The sequence below is a fragment of the Budorcas taxicolor genome, chromosome 23, assembly GCF_023091745.1.
Source record: "Budorcas taxicolor isolate Tak-1 chromosome 23, Takin1.1, whole genome shotgun sequence".
In the NCBI taxonomy this organism is placed as follows: Eukaryota; Metazoa; Chordata; class Mammalia; order Artiodactyla; family Bovidae; genus Budorcas; species Budorcas taxicolor.
The window spans coordinates 26577488-26597656 of record NC_068932.1 but is presented as its reverse complement, the minus strand read 5'-3'; positions in this window follow the sequence as shown (position 1 = coordinate 26597656).

Below are 20169 nucleotides of genomic sequence, written 5' to 3'. Positions count from 1 at the left end.
GATGACTGGGCTGCGATATACCATTACTGCCTTTTTTTTTTTTTTCTTCCTTTAAGGGTTTGCTGAAAATGTGCATAATGAAAGAAGGTTATAGAGAAATATTTCGCCTTACAAACTGAACCCTCTTGAATTACAAATTAAGCTGTTGATCACAATATTCCTCCCCATCCCCACTTTCTTTGTTCATTGTTGAAAGGGATCCCAAAGAATCTTCTTTGAAAGCCAGTTGGATTAGAGACAGAATGACTAGCACTTTGGATTCAAATGGGCCAGGTTCCAATTCCAGGTCTGAAACTTTGTCAAGTTCCTTATTCTCTTTAAGTCTCATAGCCCCCAAATAGAAACTATGGGTAACACTTAGGCACCCATTTAGAAACTATGGGTTTAAAAACAGCAAGCTTGGGGAATTTCCTGGTGCTCCAGTGTTTAGGACTCCACACTCTCAGTGCTGAGGACTCAGTTTCAATTTCTGGTGAGAAAACTAACACTGAACAACCTGTGAGGGACAACCAACAAAAATAAATAAATTAGCAAGCTTGGATGTTCAGCAAAACAGACTGTTGGTAATACTTATGTACACTATTTAAGATAAAAATTCGAAGAAAAATTGATATTAGTTATTTGTTTACTTGCCATAAACTCAAAAAAAAAAAAAAAAACCCATTTATTAAATGTCTACTGTGCATTGGAGGGGCTTCCCAGGTGGCACTATTGGTAAAGAAGCTGCCTGCCAATGCAGGAAACGTAAAAGATGCAGGTTCGATCCATGGGTCAGGAAGACTCGCTGGAGGAGGGCATGGCAACGTACTCCAGTATTCTTGCCTGGAGAGTTTCATGACAGAGGAGCCTGGCAGGCTACAGTCCATAGGGTTGCAATGAGTCAGACAAGACTGAAGCAACTTAGCAAGCATGTACATGCATTATAACCTAATATAGCCCAAGATAGCCAGCCTTGGGGACAAAAAAAGCCTGCTTTGCTTTTGGTCCAGCCAAATAATCACTGCTGTCCCTGATTGAATAACACTACCTTTTCTAGAAAGCAGTCTGTGATACAACTTGCATCTTCTCAGATCAGAAACATATTTTCCTATATGATAAGATGGTAAACATGCACTGAATCTCATGATTTCCTCATTGAGGAGTTAGGTCCAAATGATTCCTTCAAGTTTTATCCTGCTCCTTTGGTTTGTCAGTGAACAAGGAGTTGTAGCATCTGTGTGGCAGACTTCAAGTGAACAGCAGAAGATTTAAATGCATGGTGAATGGAAGTGGTATTCTCTTATTATTATTATTTTTTAATCCAAAGCAGTTTCATTTAAAGCCACATCTTTGGAGAAGGGTGCCAGTCTTGCTGAGGTCAACTGTGCCTTAAGACTACTCTGTGTAGACAAACTGTCTTGCACTTCAGCCTGAAAACAAGCCCTCTGGTAAATAATTCTTTGCTTCAGGATTATAATTCAACGCACTGTTCCTTTGGAAGACACACCAGCTTTGTTAAATAAGGTATTAATGCTTCCATTATGTGGTGTAATCCCGATGGTTATGATCTTTTGCAGAATTCCTAACAGATTAGAGTGGTAAGGGGATGCAGAGATGTGCTGGAAACTTGAAGGAAGGTTGAATTCTGCAGCAATTTTTTTCCAAGAAAGCCACCTTCTTCTGCAGACTTTAGTGGGGAGAAAGGAAAATGTTGTATTTGGGGGAGTGATGGTGACTTGGGTTGATTAAGTGCCAAGTATTATTATAAGCAGTCCATGTACATTTTCCTACTTAATCCTCATGATAATCTTACAAGAGAAATATTTATTGTACGTTATCCAGAGGGGGAAAGTAAGGTGTAAGTTAAGTAACTTGCTTATTGTCAAGCAGTTTAAGACCTTCTGAAGTGTGAGGATGTAGCTCTTTCTCGGAGGGAGCTGTTTAAGCCCATAAATCAAGTGGCTGAATAGTGGGTGGAAATCTCTCTACAATATTCTTTTAAGAGTATTTATATGTAGTTTCAAACATTTTAAAAGTAATTTTAAAAGAAAGCATGCTCAAGTAGAAAATTTGGAGAACACTAGCTAATAGAGAGCAAAATGAACACTGTTTTTAATTCACCACCTAGAAATAACCATTGCTGAATAATGGAAGGACTATGATTCCTTACAATCTTTTTACTATGCCTTTTATTGACTTAAAAGTCTCCCTCTTAATCTAGAAGTAGTACACATTTATCCCTAAATGGTATAAATTTATGAAGAAAACATTGAAGTCACCAATTTTTCCACAATCCAGATATGTTAACATTTGGGGGAATTTTCATACGTGTGCATAGATATTAATTTATGTAGATTTATATATTCATGTACATATATAAGCTGCTGCTGCTGCTGCTGCTGCTGCTGCTAAGTCGCTTCAGTCGTGTCCGACTCTGTGTGACCCCATAGATGGCAGCCCACCAGGCTCCCCCATCCCTGGGATTCTCCAGGCAAGAACACTGGAGTGGGTTGCCATTTCTTTCTCCAATGCATGAAAGAGAAGAGTGAAAGTGAAGTCACTCAGTCGTGTCCGGGTCTTCACGACCCCATGGACTGCAGCCCCCCAGGCTCCTCCATCCATGGGATTTTCCAGGCAAGAGTGCTGGAGTGGGATACCATTGTCTTCTCTGATATATATAAACATATACTTTAAATATATTATTAGTGTATATTTTCTAACAATTTGACATTATACCTAGTATAGAATTCTATATCTTTATAAATGCATTAGTATTATCTTGTTAGAGAAGTCATTCATTCAAATCAGATTTATTAAGAGGAAAAAAGGAGGGATATAGAAAAGAGAATGTGGAGGGAAGGGTAAAGGATGGGAAGATACAGGAGAAACAGAGTAGGTGGGAGAGAAAGAGAGAAAACCTAATCATATTAACCATATGACTTCTAGCTTTCTTAGCCCTAATTATCACTCAGTCATTTATCTTCATCTGTATCTTCAACCAGTCTGTCCTAGAGGAGATCAGTCCTGGGTGTTCATTGGAAGGACTGATGCTAAAGCTGAAACTCCAATACTTTGGCCACCTCATGAAAAGAGTTGACTCATTGGAAAAGACCCTGATGCTGGGAGGAATTGGGGGCAGGAGAAGGGGATGGCAGATGATGAGATGGCTGGATGGCATCACTGACTTGATAGACATGAGTTTGAGTAAACTCCTTGAGTTGGTGATGGACAGGGAGGCCTGGTGTGCTGAGGTTCATGGGGTCGCAAAGAGTCAGACATGACTGAGCAACTGAACTGAACTGATATCTTCATCTGTCTATGTATATATAGATTATATATTCTATTTAATACATAGGTATATATATATAGATACACTATTAAGTATATGGAGAGAATATATCCATATATTTAATAATACAATAGAACATATACTATTTAAATTTTTGTGATCCATCAATAACAAAGATTATATCCACAATGGGAATCAATTTATGTTGTACTTAATAATATAGAAACAGACTTGTAAGCCTTAGAATCATGGTACATAACCCAAAATCATGATCACTATTGTGGTCATCACTCTGTGCCACTTGTTGAGTGCTTCACCTTGCCAAGTCTTCTGAATTGATATAAGGCATCTCACTTCATCTTCACCACTTATATGGTGACTCAGTGGACATGAGTATGAGCAAACTCCGGGACATGGTGAAGGTCAGGGAAGCCTGGCGTGCCACAGTTCATGAGGTCACGAAGAGTTGGACACAACTGAGCGACTGACCAACAGCTTGTAGGGAGACTTTTAAAATTTAATTTTACAGATGGGACATTTGATATTCAGGACTATTATCATGAGAAGATGAAGAATTTACTTAATAGTCCTGAATATCAAATGATGCTGGGTTTTAAATCTAGGTTTTCCAACTCTTTAGACCATGCTGACAGTTCTGGAAATCAGTCTATATTGAACCTCTTGATCAAAAGGTAGAATTGTAGCTTAGGTGTTTAGTTACTAAGTTGACAATAGCATCACAGGCCACAGGAACATAGAAATGTCACAATGTAGAAATAGAAAATTGGTTGATAGTGTAATGTTCTTATACTAAACATCAGGTAAATGGAATACAGAAAAATGGAATGACTTAAACTCCTACCAGGCTGTGGGCTTATGCAACTTAATTTTTAGGCCAGCATCCTTTAAACTAAAAATAAATCATGACTAGAATGGCAGGAAGGACAGTGCTCTGAAGTAACAGCACTGAGGCTAATTTTCAGGTTCAAATCTCATGAACTTGTCATGTGACCTTAGTCAATTTACCTAATCTTTCAAATCCTTAGTTTTAGGGGCAAAAAAGAAAAGGTTTTATTTTCCTTGTGAAAAGAATGGGAATTGGAGTAAGTGATACCTTATTCGAATAAGTGATACCTTAAAGGTTAAAAATGCAGGCCTTCCAACCTAAATGTGGAGTTCAACTCCACCAGCCAGAGACAGGTCTTCCCTTGAGTAAGTCATGCGACCTCGCTAAGCCTCATTTATCCTGTCCTTAAAATAGAGATAAGAACAGTCCCTACTCAGGGGTTGATGTGAAGATAAAAAAATAATCTAAATAAAATGCCTGACACATCATATGTGTTCAATAGATGATAATTATCTAAAGTCCCTTCAGTGTTCTGAAATTAAGCATTACAAATCAGGAAATAGTGAATATCTACTCTATCCGCAAGGTCACCTACCAAAATCAACTCTGAAATGCATACCGCTTCCAAAAACTTTTCAGCTTCCCTGTGTGTTAGGCCTTTAATCTGAGAAAGTAATTTTTAGTTCATGTTTTTGTAGAATCATGGAAACAGAGGGAGAGGGAACTTAAACACAGATCATTTTGGTATATGCCCTTCACAAGGGTAAACCCCTTGATAGTGTGTGTACTAGCTCTTCTGTCTCTTTAGAATTTCTACTTGAAACCTCTTCCTTTTAAGTGCTGATCTAGATTTATGGATTGCTTTACTTCCCTGGATCTTTTCTAGTTTGACTCTTATTTTTCCAAGGTAAAAACAAACCAATGCTATTGTTTCCATCACTGTTATCAGAGGCAAGCATTGCAATGTGATGCCCTTATCTGATGTTTTTATGACCTTCTACAGTTTGGACACATTTTGTAATACAGTACTGCCTTCAAATGGCATTGTCCACAACTATGGGCATACGCTGATGCATTGTCTTAACAAGTTTTTGCTTTCAGCTTTGTCTACAAATAGTAAAAGGAAAGGGAAACAATGCAGCAGTCATCAGGAAGTCCATCCTTGAGAGACCTGTCAATTCTTCAGTTTTGAGTTTTTATAAGGGTTAAAAGTTTTCTCAAAATACTCCTTGGTGATTCAGACATATTGGAAGAGTGATAGGTACACAAGGTTATGTAGTCTCCTTAAATAAGGCAGACTGTATTACAAATGATGAAAAGATATCTGTTTGTTTCTGTTCTACTAAAGTGATTAACATATTCACTAAACAAGGGTAAGGGACAGAGAGTTGACAGTGTAGTACTATTCCCCTGCCAAGACTGTTAAATGTCTTTTATTACATATGAGAAAATATTCAAGATGCCTAATTTGTAGCCAGTTCTATAGAATTAAGCTCTTTCATGTGGTGGGAGGATAGAGACTTACGGGCTTTCCTGGTGGCTTAGTGATAAAGAATCCACCTGCCAATGCATGAGACATCAGCTAAATCCTGGGTCTGGAAGATCCCCTGGAGAAGGAAATGGCAATCCACTCCAGTATCCTTGCCTGGAGAATCCCATGGACAGAGGAGCCTGGCAGACTACAGACCATGGGATTGTAGAGAGTCAGACATGACTGAGCGACTGACAGCAATAATAATTTATAGCCAGTTCTATAGAGTTAGACTCTTTCAGGCGGTGAGAATAGACTTATGGGAAGTAGAAATAAGGCAATATGCTCAGGAAGCTACCCCAGGAACTCACCAATGATTTCTTATTGAGAAGTACAACTTATCCAGAATACCCCTACTGGAATCTGAAGGGCATTCTAACAGTGTGTCATTCTCATCACGTGGCTTGTCTTTGTCTGTGCTGCCTAGACTGGTTCTGCAGCAACACCTAATTCTAGCTGCATTCACTAGTATGCACTTTGTACTAGGTACCATGTGATGCATGTTGTATGCAAGATGCAGTCTTGCCATCAAATACCCTAAGAAGTAGCATCTCATGAGGTTGGGTTAAATGTTCAATATGCAATGTGGAATGCCTTTTGGGCTGTGTTCTTATCCCAGGAAATCTCGTAAGCTAATGTCTTGTCTCTAGTGACTTCTTTTACCTCAGGATTTTAATTGGTATGTGACTGCATGATTGTGCCACAAGTACAATATAAAACACTCCATTCTTTAAGTTAAGGAAACTCTTCAGTTGCTTCATTGTGTAGGAGTCATGTAACAAGTGGTTATATTGAAGTTTCTTTCAATTTAGGGCAAAATGGAGAAATGGAGGCTATTATGGCTGGTAGTTCTAGTGTTATTATTACCACAATTGCTAACAGTAGAGATTATATCAATCATCTCCCCTTATATTAAAAACTTGATCCTTTATGTAGACAAAACTTGCTGATGAACATTTATGTCTCTGTATATCTGTAAAAGAAATGTTATTTGTTTAAAATCCAAGGGGGAGGACTTTTTTCTTACTTTATACATGTTAATAAAGAGATTTGGGCTTTAGGAACTACCTTGATGGTTTGTTTTAAATACCTGTACTCGTTTCAGAACAGAAGGCAGGGATGGCTAAAACTGTACTTTAAGATAAAGTATTAACAAATAGTCTCAGGGCATCTATTTGCAATTTGTGTACTCTGGCTTGGCACAAATATCTTAAATTTTGAAAAAAATATGTGAATGCTCTTTAAATATGTAGAATTGTCTCTTTTTTCATTTCTTGAAAGCTTCTATTACTTTCATGCCAAATGTGCTTAATTAGCTTAAGTTGATGTGCGAATTTTATTCAGCTTCTTAATACAAGAGGGGAAAACTCTCAGTTGGATGATATTTAGAGTTGCAAATGTTAAAGAATGTTAAAACAAATTATCATACATCTTAATTAACCTAGGAAACTTATTTGTAAAATGATAGAATTGAAGTTTTTTTTTTTAGTACAATTATTTGAAATGTAATGAAAATTATCTTTGAATATGAGTCAGTATATCTGAATGCTTGTTTATACTAAGCTACTGTTTTCTGTGATACTGGGAAAATTATATAACACTTGTTGTTTTGATTTAAGTTTGCTAACCTGCTAAACATTTTGAAATATATAGTTTCCTCCAAAAATTTAGAAACACAATATTTTACACACATATATGTGTAAAGATACATATCTATATATCTTTATATATATGGATATATGTCTTTATCTTTGAATTGATCTCCCTCTCATATTCACCAAATACTATGAGAAATGATGAACATTTAGTGAAAACACTTATATTCCTAATAAAAATTTTAATATTTAACTTTTGATTATATAAATTTAGACATGCATAGGGATTTGAGGATATATTCAGCCTCAACAAGTGTTAGTGTCTTCTGATATTTTCATTTTTCTTTCTAGAGGGTAATCTTTAAAATTGGGCCTTTTAATTGAGTTTAACAGAAGCAGAAGATATTAAGAAGAGGTGGCAAGAATACACAGAAGAACTGTACAAAAACGATCTTCACGACAAAGATAATCACGATGGTATGATCACTCACCTAGAGCCAGACATCCTGGAATATGAAGTCAAGTGGGCCTTAGAAAGCATCACTATGAACAAAGCTAGTGGAGGTGATGGAATTCCAGTGGAGCTATTTCAAATCCTGAAAGATGATACTGTGAAAGTGCTGCACTCAATATAGCAGCAAATTTGGAAAACTCAGCAGTGGCCAAAGGACTGGAAAAGGTCAGTTTTCATTCCCATCCCAAAGAAAGGCAATGCCAAAGAATGCTCAAACTACCACACAATTGCACTCATCTCACATGCTAGTAAAGTAATGATCAAAATTCTCCAAGTCAGGCTTCAGCAATACGTGAACTGTGACCTTCCAGATGTTCAAGCTGGTTTTAGAAAAGGCAGAGGAACCAGAGATCAAACTGCCAACATCCGCTGGATCATGGAAAAAGCAAGAGAGTTCCAGAAAAACATCTATTTCTGCTTTATTGACTATGCCAAAGCCTTTGACTATGTGGATCACAATAAACTGTGGAAGATTCTGAAAGGGATGGGAATACCAGACCACCTGACATGCCTCTTGAGAAACCTATATGCAGGTCAGGAAGCACCAGTTAGAACTGGACATGGAACAATAGACTGGTTCCAAATAGGAAAAGGAGTACATCAAGGCTGTATATTGTCCCCCTGCTTATTTAACTTCTATGCAGAGTACATCATGAGTAACGCTGGACTGGAAGAAACACAAGCTGGAATCAAGATTTCCAGGAGAAGTCTCAATAACCTCAGATATGCAGATGACACCACCCTTATGGGAGAAAGTGAAGAGGAACTAAAAAGCCTATTGATGAAAGTGAAAGTGGAGAGTGAAAAAGTTGGCTTAAAACTAAACATTCAGAAAACGAAGATCATGGCAACTGGTCCCATCACTTCATGGCAAATAGATAGGGAAACAGTGGAAGTAGTGTCAGACTTTATTTTTGGGGGGCTCCAAAATCACTGCAGATGGTGACTGTAGCCATGAAATTAAAAGACGCTTACTCCTTGGAAGGAAACTTATGACCAACCTAGATAGTATGTTGAAAAGCAGAGACATTACTTTGCCAACAAATGTCTGTCTAGTCAAGGGTATGGTTTTTCCAGCGGTCACGTATGGATGTGAGAGTTGGACTGTGAAGAAAGCTGAGTGCCGAAGAATTGATGCTTTTGAACTGTGGTGTTGGAGAAGACTCTTGAGAGTCCCTTGGACTGCAAGGAGATCCAACCAGTCCATTCTGAAGGAGATCAGCCCTGGGTGTTCTTTGGAAGGAATGATGCTAAAGCTGAAACTCCCGTACTTTGGCTACCTCATGCGAAGAGTTGACTCATTGGAAAAGACCCTGATGCTGGGAGGGATTGGAGACAGGAGGAGAAGGGGACGACCCAGGATGAGACGGCTGGATGGCATCACTGACTCGATTGACGTGAGTTTGAGTGAACTCCAGGAGATGGTGATGAACAGGGAGGCCTGGCGTGCTGCGGTTCATAGGGTTGCAAAGATTTGGACACAACTGAGCGACTGAACTAAACTGAACGGAGGACTAAAGATACCATCAGTCCACTTAATCAAGAAATAATATCTTCAAGGAACCGCCCCCCCCCCCCTACATTATTGGAGGAAATGTAAATTGGTGCAGCCACAGTGGAAGACAGTATGGAAGTTCCTCAGAAAACTAAAGTAGACCTACCACATGACCCAGCAATTCTATTCCTTGGTATAGATCAAGAAAAAAAAATCCAAAATGCTAGTTTGAAAAGATATATCAAATCCCCTATGTATATACAGTAGAGATGATGAATAGATTTAAGGGATTAGATCTAGTAAATAGAATTCCTGAAGAATTATGGACAGAGATCTATAATATTGTACAGGAGGTAGTGAACAGAACAAACCCAAGGAAAAGAAAAGAAAGAAGGCAAAGTGGTTGCCTGAGGAGGTATTACAAATAGTTGATGAAAGGAGAGAAGTAAAAAGCAATGGAGAAAGGGAACGGTACACCCCACTAACTGAAGAGTTTCAGAGAATAGCAAGGTGAGACAAGAAGGCCTTCTTCAAGGAATGATGCAAAGAAATAAAGGATAACAATAGAAAGGGGACGACTAGAGACCTCTTCAAGAAAATTGGAAATATCAAAGGAATATTTCATCCAAAAATGGGCACAATAAAGGAGAGAAAGAGTAAAGACCTAATAGAAGCAGAAGAGACCAAGAAGAGTTAGAAAGAATACACAGAAGAACTGTACAAAAAAGATCTTAATGGCCTGGATAACCATGATGATATACTCTCTCACTCAGAGCCAGACATACTGGAGTGTGAAGTCAAGTGGGCCTTAGGAAGCACTGCTGGCAATAAGCTAGTGGAGCTGATGGAGTTCCAGCAGAGTTAATTAAAATCCTAAAAGATGATGCTATTAAAGTGCTAAACTCAATGTGCCAGCAACTATGGAAAAGCTAGCAGTGGCAAAAGGACTGGAAAAGGTCAATCCTCATCCCAGTTCCCAAGAAGGGCAGTACTACAGAATGTTCAAACTACCAGGCAATTGCACTCATTTTCCATGATAGTAAGATTATGCTCAAAATCCTCCAAGCTAGGCTTTAGCATTGTTTGATTGAGAACCTCCAGACATTCAGATTGAGTTTAGAAAAGGCAGAGGAACCAAAGATAAAATTGCCAACATTTGCTGGATCATAGAGAAAGCAAGGGAATTCCAGGGTAACATCTATCTCTGTTTAATTGACTATGCTTAAGTCTTTGACTGTGTGGATTGTAACAGACTATGGAAAACCCTTCAAGAGATGGGGATACCAGACCATCTTACTTGTCTCCTGAGAAACCTGTATGGGGGTCAAGAAGGAGCAGTTAGAACTCTGTATGGAACTACTGACTAGTTCAGGATCGAGGAAGGAGTATGACAAGAGTGTTTATTGTCACCTGTTTGTTTAACTTATTTGCAGAGCACATCATGTAAAATGCCGGGCTGGATGAGTTACAAGCTGGACTCAAAATTACTGGGAGAAATATCAACGACCTCAAATATGCACTTGATATCACTCTAATGGCAGAAAGTGAAGAGGAACTAAAGGGCCTCTTGATGAGGGCGATGGAGGAGAGTGAAAAAGCTGGCTGAAAACTCAGTATTAAAAATACAAAGATCATGGTATCTGATCCTATCACTTCATGCCAAATAGAAGGGGAAAAGGGGGAAGCAGTGACAGATTCCCTCTTCTTGGACTCTAAAATCACTTTGGCCAACTGATGCAAACAGCTGACTCATTGGAAAAGATCCTGATGCTGGGAAAGATTGAAGGCAGAAGGAGAAGAGGATGACAGAGGATGAGATGATTGGATGGCATCACCAATTCAGTGGACATGAACTTGGGCAAACTCCAGGAGATGATGAGGGATAGGGATGCCTGGTGTGCTGCAGTTCATGGGATCGTGAAGAGTCGGACACAACTTGATGACTGAACAACAGCGATGCATGCATACACATACACACCCAACAGAATATGACTCAACCTTAAAAGAACAGAGTTTTGCTGTTTGCAGCAATGTGAGTGTGTGGACAGACTTGGAGGGCATTATGCTAAGTGAAATAAGTCAGACTGAGACAGACAAATATTATATAATATCACATATATTTAGAATCTAAAAAATACAGCAAACTAGTGAACGTAACCAAAAGGAAGTGGATTCACAGAAACAGAGTTGTTGTCAGTTGGCGGGGCAATAAAGCAGTGGGAAATGAGGGGTGCATGTTATGGTATGTAAAGTAGGCTACAAGGATGTATTATACAACACAGGGAATATGGCCAATATTTTATCACTGTGGATGGAGTATAACCTTCTAAATTATGTGTAAATTGGAAGCACAGTTTAAAGATATAAATAGATTAGAGCGAAGAAAAAAAAAAAAAAAACATTCTCCTCTATCAATCCTATCCCCAGTTCATTTATAACATTTTGACCCTTGCTCCAGGGTTGCCCTATACTTACATGACTTACAAACATATAGGAAGCTTTGTAGCAACTCTGAATGCTGAAGATCAGCTCTTACAGGGCAGAGTTTCCCAACGTTTTGCAAACTTCATCCAGAAGGAAACAAATGTAAACTTTAGCAATTGTTGTAATCCCTTAGGGCTGAACATGACAGCTGTTTTAACATCTGGAAAGTCATGTCTTTCATCAGCTCAGCAAAAGAGCTGCAGACTGCCAAACTTACCATAAAGAAAGTGTGCATGAGCAAACTGTCTTAGAACTTCTGCAAGACAAATTGATCTAACAGCTTTGCAGCTCTGAATAGTTTATAGCCATGAGTTGTCAGCAGATTGAACCTGAGACCTGGGCATATTTCCAGCTCATCTTTATTCTGAAGTCCCTGCTAGAGTCTTAGATTAGGAGTGTTTAGGGTAATAGAAGCTCCTACTAGATAATTAGTATTCAGTTCAATTCAGTTCAGTCGCTCAGTCACGTCTGACTCTTTGTGACCCCATGGACTGCAGCACTCCAGGCTTCCCTGTCCATCACCAACTCTTGGAGCTTATTCAAACTCATGTCCCTTGAGTTAGTGATCTGAAAATAAATTGCCCAGTCAATTGGACTTGATGACAGTTGATTGAAATACTATATGGTCAGCAAGAGGGAAAGGGAGTCAGAGATGGTTTTATAGAAAAGATTATAGACTAAGAAGCAATAATATACATAGAGTGAATTCTTGATAAAAGCAGTATGAATGGTTTTGCATTGTTTCCTTCTCACAGCCACATGTCTAAATATACCTTGTAAGATCTCATTACTTAATTAAATAATTCACATGTATTTATTCAGCACTTACTATATCAGTCATCTTACTATATGTCAACCCTGTGTTAAGTGCTGAAATATCCATTACCTCCTCCCCTCATCGAACCTGGTGGGGAGATAATTATTAACCACAGAATTCCAAGCAAAATGAACAGTATGTGCATATGTCCTTAAGCAAAAGAAATGTGACGACTTGGAAGAGAGGAGAGTAGTGGTGCTAAAGTGGATAGGCAAAATCAAGCCAAGACTTTGCAGGCTGCCTTAACTTTAGATTTTATCCTCAACATATCTAGAAGCTTTGGAAGCTTTAAAAGTGAGAGAAAAGGAAATACGATTAGATGTTTACTTATTATGCTGGCAACCAAATGGAGATTGAGACAGGGACCTCAGGGACAAGGTGGAGGATTGACTTAGAAATACACATGAGGAAGCTTGTTGCCATGGTCAAGAAAAGAGATGATCCTGGTGGTATGCCCAGGTGTGGGGATGGAGAGAAATGAATGAAGACTAAAGAGGTAGAACGCATGGGACTTGGATGTCTATTTGGGTGGTTGTGCATAAGGAGCAATCTAAAGTATTGAATTTCTCAAATCTGGATACTTTGGAAGCAGTACTATTGCTGAGTGATAGTGTAAATAGTTATACTAAGATAGTGTAACTATTTACACTATCTTACTAATTCCCTTGACACCTACTTTCATATGCATATTAAATCTCTCTCTCTCTCTCTTTGTCTGTCTCTGTGTACTTAGTCTCTCAGCTGTGTCTGACTCTTTGCGACCCCATGAACTGTAGTCTGCCAGGCTCCTCTGTCCATGGGGATTCTCCAGGCAGGAACACTGAAGTGGGTTGCCATGCCCTCCTCCAGGGGATCTTCCGAACCCAGGGATCAAACCCAGGTCTCTCACACTGCAGGTGGATTCTTTACCATCTGAGCCACCAGGCAAGCCCCAAAATACTGGAGTGGGTACCCTATCTCTTCTCCAGGAGATCTTCCTGACCCAGGAATTGAACTGGGGTCCTGCATTGCAGGTGGATTCTTTACCAGCTGAGCTACCAATGACTAGAGAGCCTCAACTGGCCTCAGGCATTTTCTTCAAAAAGTGGAATTAGGTGTCAAATTTGTAAACAGAAAACTTCCCACATTAGCAGATGCAAACCAGTATATATAGAATGGATAAATAAGGTCTTACTGTATAGCACAGAGAACTATATTCAATATCCTGGGATAAACCATGATGAAAAGAATATGAAAAATTGTAAGTATATGTATAACTGAATCACTTTGCTGGACAGCAGAAATAAACATAACATTGTGAATCAACTATACTTCAATAAAATAAAAAAAGGACGTGCCCCATGGGTTTCCCCTTCCCTGCATACAATGTGCCCTTCATAACTTCACTCATTCCAATCACTTTTTTTGGTTCCTATGGGCACCTGTGCTTGTGTTTAAGATGCCTGCTGCACGCCCCTTTTGCATTGCATCAAGTGTCAGAGCCTCCTGGAACAGGTCTGTGGGTCAGAATATGCTGATTTGTGATTCTGTAAAGGACTGCTGGAGGGAATATACCTCTTACGGATGCTCTCCACAAAGGCCTATTCTTTGCATATTTAAGGGTTATGTCTTGAGATTGTCATCCGTTACATCATTATACCTGCACAATATTTACTTCTGTCCCAGTCTACCAGGTCTCTGGGGTGTAAGGCCTGTTCATCCTACTATCTACCCTTTACTCCATCTTTCCCCTAATCATACTCTTGTTGCTCTCTCTCTCTCTCTTTCTCTCTCTCTCTCTCTCTCTCTCTCTATATATATATATATATATATATATATGAAATCATATATATAGGAAATCTGACTCTTAAAGCTTGAATAAATACTGATGGTTTCAATATGGTAAAAGTTATATTTAAAACATAATTAACATGAACCACTTCTTATTCCTGTATAGTAGAAACAAGCAAAATATTGCCTGTGGACTAAATTCAACTTATGTCATGCTTTTGTAGGTTACTTTTTGTTGCAACATAAACACACCCCTTTGTTATGATAGAGACTATGTGGCCCACAGAGACTAAAATAGTTGCTGTCTGACCCTTTTCAAAAAATGTTTTCTGATTCATGCTCCGTTAGTACATGAATTGATCTTATAACATTTGTTTACTCAGTTGATTATAGCACACTTCACTGGACATTTTACAACATGCAAAATGAATCACATTATAGAACTGTGAATTTTCTTTATTATCCATCAAAATCCTCATTGCATTAAAGGATTTAAAAAGATCTGTTTACTATTGAGTAATAGTTTCTACAAAGGAGAGAAGACTTACGTTCACCAGATCTATTTTAAAGGTATAATTCCATTTAAAACTCTCAAGAAGTGGAGAATTTGCATAAAATTTGCTACTACTTTGGATGGGAAATCCTGTCAAGGTTCATCTATCTCACATTTAAGAATATCAAAGACTGTCTTAAATGCGGTGAAATAAAAGGTTAAAATACAAATTTAAAATCAAATATCTATAGGTGCATTGCTTGTGGAACACTGAAAATGGTTAAATAAATCTACAGGCTTCTTTTTCGCATACCCACCCCACAGCTGAGATTTGATTTGTATACTTTAAATGTATGTTTATACCTGCTAAAGTCTTTCTGATGATACCTAGATATCACTTACCAAAAAAGAGGGATTTAAGAACTTTGCCGTAAAGGCCTCTCATCTTGATTGCTTGTTATAAAACCATTAGCCAATGTCAAATCAATTTTACTGGTTTCCTACAAAAATAAAGTTTAGATTTGAATTAACTTTTCACCAAATGATTTTCACAAAGCATGAAATTATCTCAGTGCTGAGAATCACCAATTGAAATTATACCCTTGTCAAAATGTTCCTAATTAGTCATTACTCATGGCAACTGGCTCTTTTTTCCCTTGAACAACTGGAGTAATCTGTATTGAGAGAGTGTGATGCTTCTGCTCACCAATTATTAATGGAAACTAGTCCTATGAAAAGTCCTCAGTGGCTGAGAAACTCCTTGTGGAGTGTGTTAAGCATATCCTTGATGATGACAGTAGTAATAGACATTTTCCATTGCTAATATGTGCCATGACTTCGATGGTATACCTTAGATGGTTGCATGTATCCTGTATGTTACACCCTATATATCAATGACCTCATTAATAATTAAAGGAGCAGTCATCTTCACAAAGGAGACGTATCTGAGTGCTCACTGTAGTTTTATCTTCATTAGTATTGCCCTTCAATATCTTAATGCAAAATTGGCCATTTTTTCATACTATGAAACTAAAAAAGATATTTTGCAAAAGTGATGTGATAAGCAAGACCAAAATAGTATTGATTTTAAAATACAAAGTGCAAATAGTAAACAAACTTTTGTAATTCTAAAGGAGACAGGTTGATTCCCTCCTCAAACTTGAGTTCATTGTCTTCAATTACATCAGATTCTAGTGTTATTTGCTATGCTCTCATTGAAATTTAGAAAAAGAAATATTACACAAGGGACCAAAAGTCTTATTAAAGAAAAGGATGATTTCCATATTTCTGTTCTTTTTTTTTCCTTTTTGATTCTCAAATGCCTAATAAATATAAGCCATCCCTGAGAATGTAAAAGTGAATTCAGACCTGGTCTCTGACATCAATGACTAACTGACAGCCAGGAGAAGAAGGCAGATGGATAGGTCAGGCAGAGTGTACCCCGTGTGTAAAAGCTGGCTGTGAGAAAGAGAGTATGGTGTGTTTTATTTATGCATTGAATAAAATCCATGCTCTTTGTAGGCACATGCAAAACCCTTTTTCATTGAGCCCCTTCCTTCCTTATGATACTGTTATTTTTCTGGATGCAATAAATTAATTTTCATCTCCTAACCTTTTCATCAACAGTTACCCAAGCCTGGAAAAATTTTTTCAAGTATTAGCAAGGCAAGTTCCTTCTTAAACTTCAGGTATTTGCTTAAATAGTGCTTCTTCAGTGAGCTATATCTTCATCCCTGGACTAACTTCCTCTTCATTGTTCTGTTACCACACCTTGTTTATTGATTTTATCACTCCTACTATATGCCATCATTATTTGGTTATTAGTTCACTTGTTCATTATCTTTCTCCCTCACTAGACTTTCAGTGCCATGATGGTAGGGAGTAGGTCTTTTTGGTTAGTAATTGTGCTCCTAGGGCTTAACACAATGCTTGATTCAAGGTGAAAACAAAGCAAGTACTTTAAAATGCATATTCTAGAAATCTGGTGGATAAAATTCAGTGATGATGCTGGATAGTTCCTCTGAAGCTGAATCATCCACACCATTTCATTCTCTGTACTTCATGTAGTGTCTGCTATAGAGTAGGTAATCAGTAAATATTTATAAAATGAGGATTGAGTAGCAAGAATTTTGATACGTTATGAAGGCAGGAGGAGAAGGGGATGACAGAGGATGAGATGGTTGGATGGCATCACTGACTCAATGGACATGAGTTTGAGTAAACTCCGGGAGTTGGTGATGGACAGGGTGGCCTGGCATGCTGCAGTCCATGGGGTCGCAAAGAGTCGGACACGACTGAGCGACTGAACTGAACTGATTCTAGAGGAGTATATGAGCAGAGAGGGCCACACATTTTGGCTAAATTGCTTTGGACAATAGATTTTAGAACTTTTACTACTGGCATGGCGTATCTTTAACCGTTTGCATACTGCTGACTTGGTGAAGATCAGCTCAAGGGACAAGTTCATTGCCTAGGAAGTCAAGGTTTTGTAGTAAAGGCAAATATTACCTTATAAGCTACATACACAGGTAGATATATCTATTTCCTTTATCTTACTCTGCTGATAATTCTGCCCTAATTCTTATTAACATTTGCTATATATGTATAAGATCTTTGATGGAGAGGATCTGGTTCACCCTAATCCACTTCTAGTATTATAGACTCTGTTTTCTTATCTCTATATTGAAGAGGATAACACCCTCTTTATTTCCATGGATATCTGTGATATAGCTTACTTGCGTGCTGCAATAGCATAACCAGAAACCAGCCCAATTTTGAGTGTGCCAGGGTAATCCAGACTCCTGAAAATGGCCTCTTAAGGCAATAATTAGGGATCTGTAGGCTATATGGCTAACTCAGAATAATCTGTGCTTTCCATCATATAGTCTGATTGTAGCATGAAGGCAAATTTTATTGTTGATGGTTTATGGTACATATATATATATATATATATGCATGAAACCTTAATCATAACCTAAAATCATTTGAATGTGGGTTAAATCTTAAATGCCACAGAAAACACATTAGAAACTACATATTTCAATTCTGCTCTAACATTTTAAAACTGTACCAAACTATTTATTTTCAATTCCTTTATTTAATCAGGAAGCCATCAGAAGATTGCCAGATTTCTTCTTAGGAGAAGTTCTTTCAATGAGCTATTCTGCTTAATAATCCAAAAAAGAAATGCTTTTAAAAATAATATGTTTCCCTCCATAGTCAGAAAACACAATCTTTTAAGGAAGGAGGGTTATTTTATTTCCTTTTTGTTTGTTTGTTTTATTAGAGTACATTTAAAACATTCAGCCCCAGGGTAATTACAGTCATACAAACCTTAAAGACAGTTTCAGCTTGACTTTTTAGGACAAATTCTATCCATTTTCATTATAGAATCTTAACAGTATTCCTCCTCTTTTAAATTGAACTTAGGGGAAAAAAAACCATGTTTCTATTGTGAGTTTTGTAACCTAATTTGCAAAATGTTGGTATTTTGGATTGAGGAAATAATTATTTCTTGCCTTTAATTATGTTAAAGTAATGTCTGTGTAACTCTAGTCTCAGATCCATAATGATTAGAATGGTGAAATAACTTACATTTCATTTAAAAAGTTTAAATCATTAAAGCCAGGTTTCCCCAAAATAAACACACCATTTCTGGTCTTAGAGATGAGCAATAATGAACTAAATTCAAAAAGTATTAAATGCCTCTGGGCACAAAAAAGAAGGTTTTGGTAATGTGGGTGATACAAAGATAAAGGTTTTTGTTTTTTTTTTTCTTTTTTTGCCACTCAGGAGATTAATATCAGGTTGGAAAACAGCAAAGACATAATTAATTCTAAAGTAAAGTCTGCCCTGATCAGTTTTTTTTTTTTAACTAGAGATAAAGAAATTTATATGTATATTGGAATATGAGTCAGAAAGCATAAGGCTACCTATATGAACTTGTGGTACTAGTTGCATAAAGAATTCTAAAGAGTGAAACCAATTCCTTCCATTTGTCAAAAATCTCTTAAGAAAGCCCAGGTACCATGGAATATAGAACTTCACTTCCTGCTCCCAAAAGGCACCAAGTATAGTTTAAATACTTCTTTTTCCAAATGGACATCATGAGATATCTCTGGCCACCAAAGTGTTAGAATGTGTCATGTATCCATTTGAATTCAGCTGCACAGAAGTTTGGAAAACTTCCTGATGTCCTCTTTTTCTCTTAACAGGATAGGTGAAGTCTATTGTAGAATCTCAGAAAATATCCTAGGAAGTTTTTGGGTAGAAACAATTTTATTCTTGACCTTTACAACTTTATTATTCCTGTGACTCTATAATAATAGGAAGACAAATATATGGAAGATGCCTATTTGTGTGAACTAAGTTATTTCACATTCACTGGTAGTCATGTGGCATATTTTCGTCTCACCAATAATTGACAGGGATTTTGAAGTTGGCAAAGTGAACCTCTGATTAGAAAATTAAGTAATGTTACCAAAAACTAAAATGGACTAAGAAATGTTTAAAGGCCCATCACCTTAATATAAAGATTTGAACCAAGATTTCTTTTCTGAAACTTGATTTTCTTTACAGGAATATTCACTGAAAAAGGGAAAATATCTATGTTTCAAAGTAAATACCAGGAATTGTTTTAAAATACATTTTCCTTACGTAAGCCCTAAAAAATGATCCAGCAAGATAAAGCATCATTGATGATCTTTAGAAAACCTGAGAACTTATTAGTAATCTCCATGGATGACAAGAAAAAGAAGATATTTTGAGCTGCTATAGAGGTCTTCATGTTAACATGAGAATCTTCAAAGCTGCTTTCATGCAGTTATATCAAGCATAGGATGTTGAATACCTGTCCCCAAATATCTTTCCTGTCTTATCCTAATCCAGTTGAATTAACTCAGTTGTTAACCCAATCCATGTGGCATTGAGCGAGACTTTACATTTTTTGTTGTTCAGTCATCAGTTTTGTTGGACTCTTGGCAACCCCATGGACTGAAGCACGCCAGGCTTCCCTATTCTTCACCATCTCCAGAGCATGCTGAAACTCATTTCCATTGAGTCAGTGGTGCCATCCAATCATCTCGTCTTCTGTTTTCCCCTCCTTCTCCTGCCTTCAATTTTTTTTCCCAGCATCACAGTCTTTTCTAATGAGTCAGCATTGCATCAAGTGGCCAAAGTATTGGAGCTTCACCTTCAGCATCAGTCTTTAAAATTGAATACTCAGGGTTGATTTCCTTTAGGATTGATTGGTTGGATCTCCTTGCAGTCCAAGGGACTCTCAAGAGTCTTCTCCAACACCACAGTTCAAAAGCATCAGTTCTTTGGCACTCAGCCTTCTTTATGGTTCAACTCTCA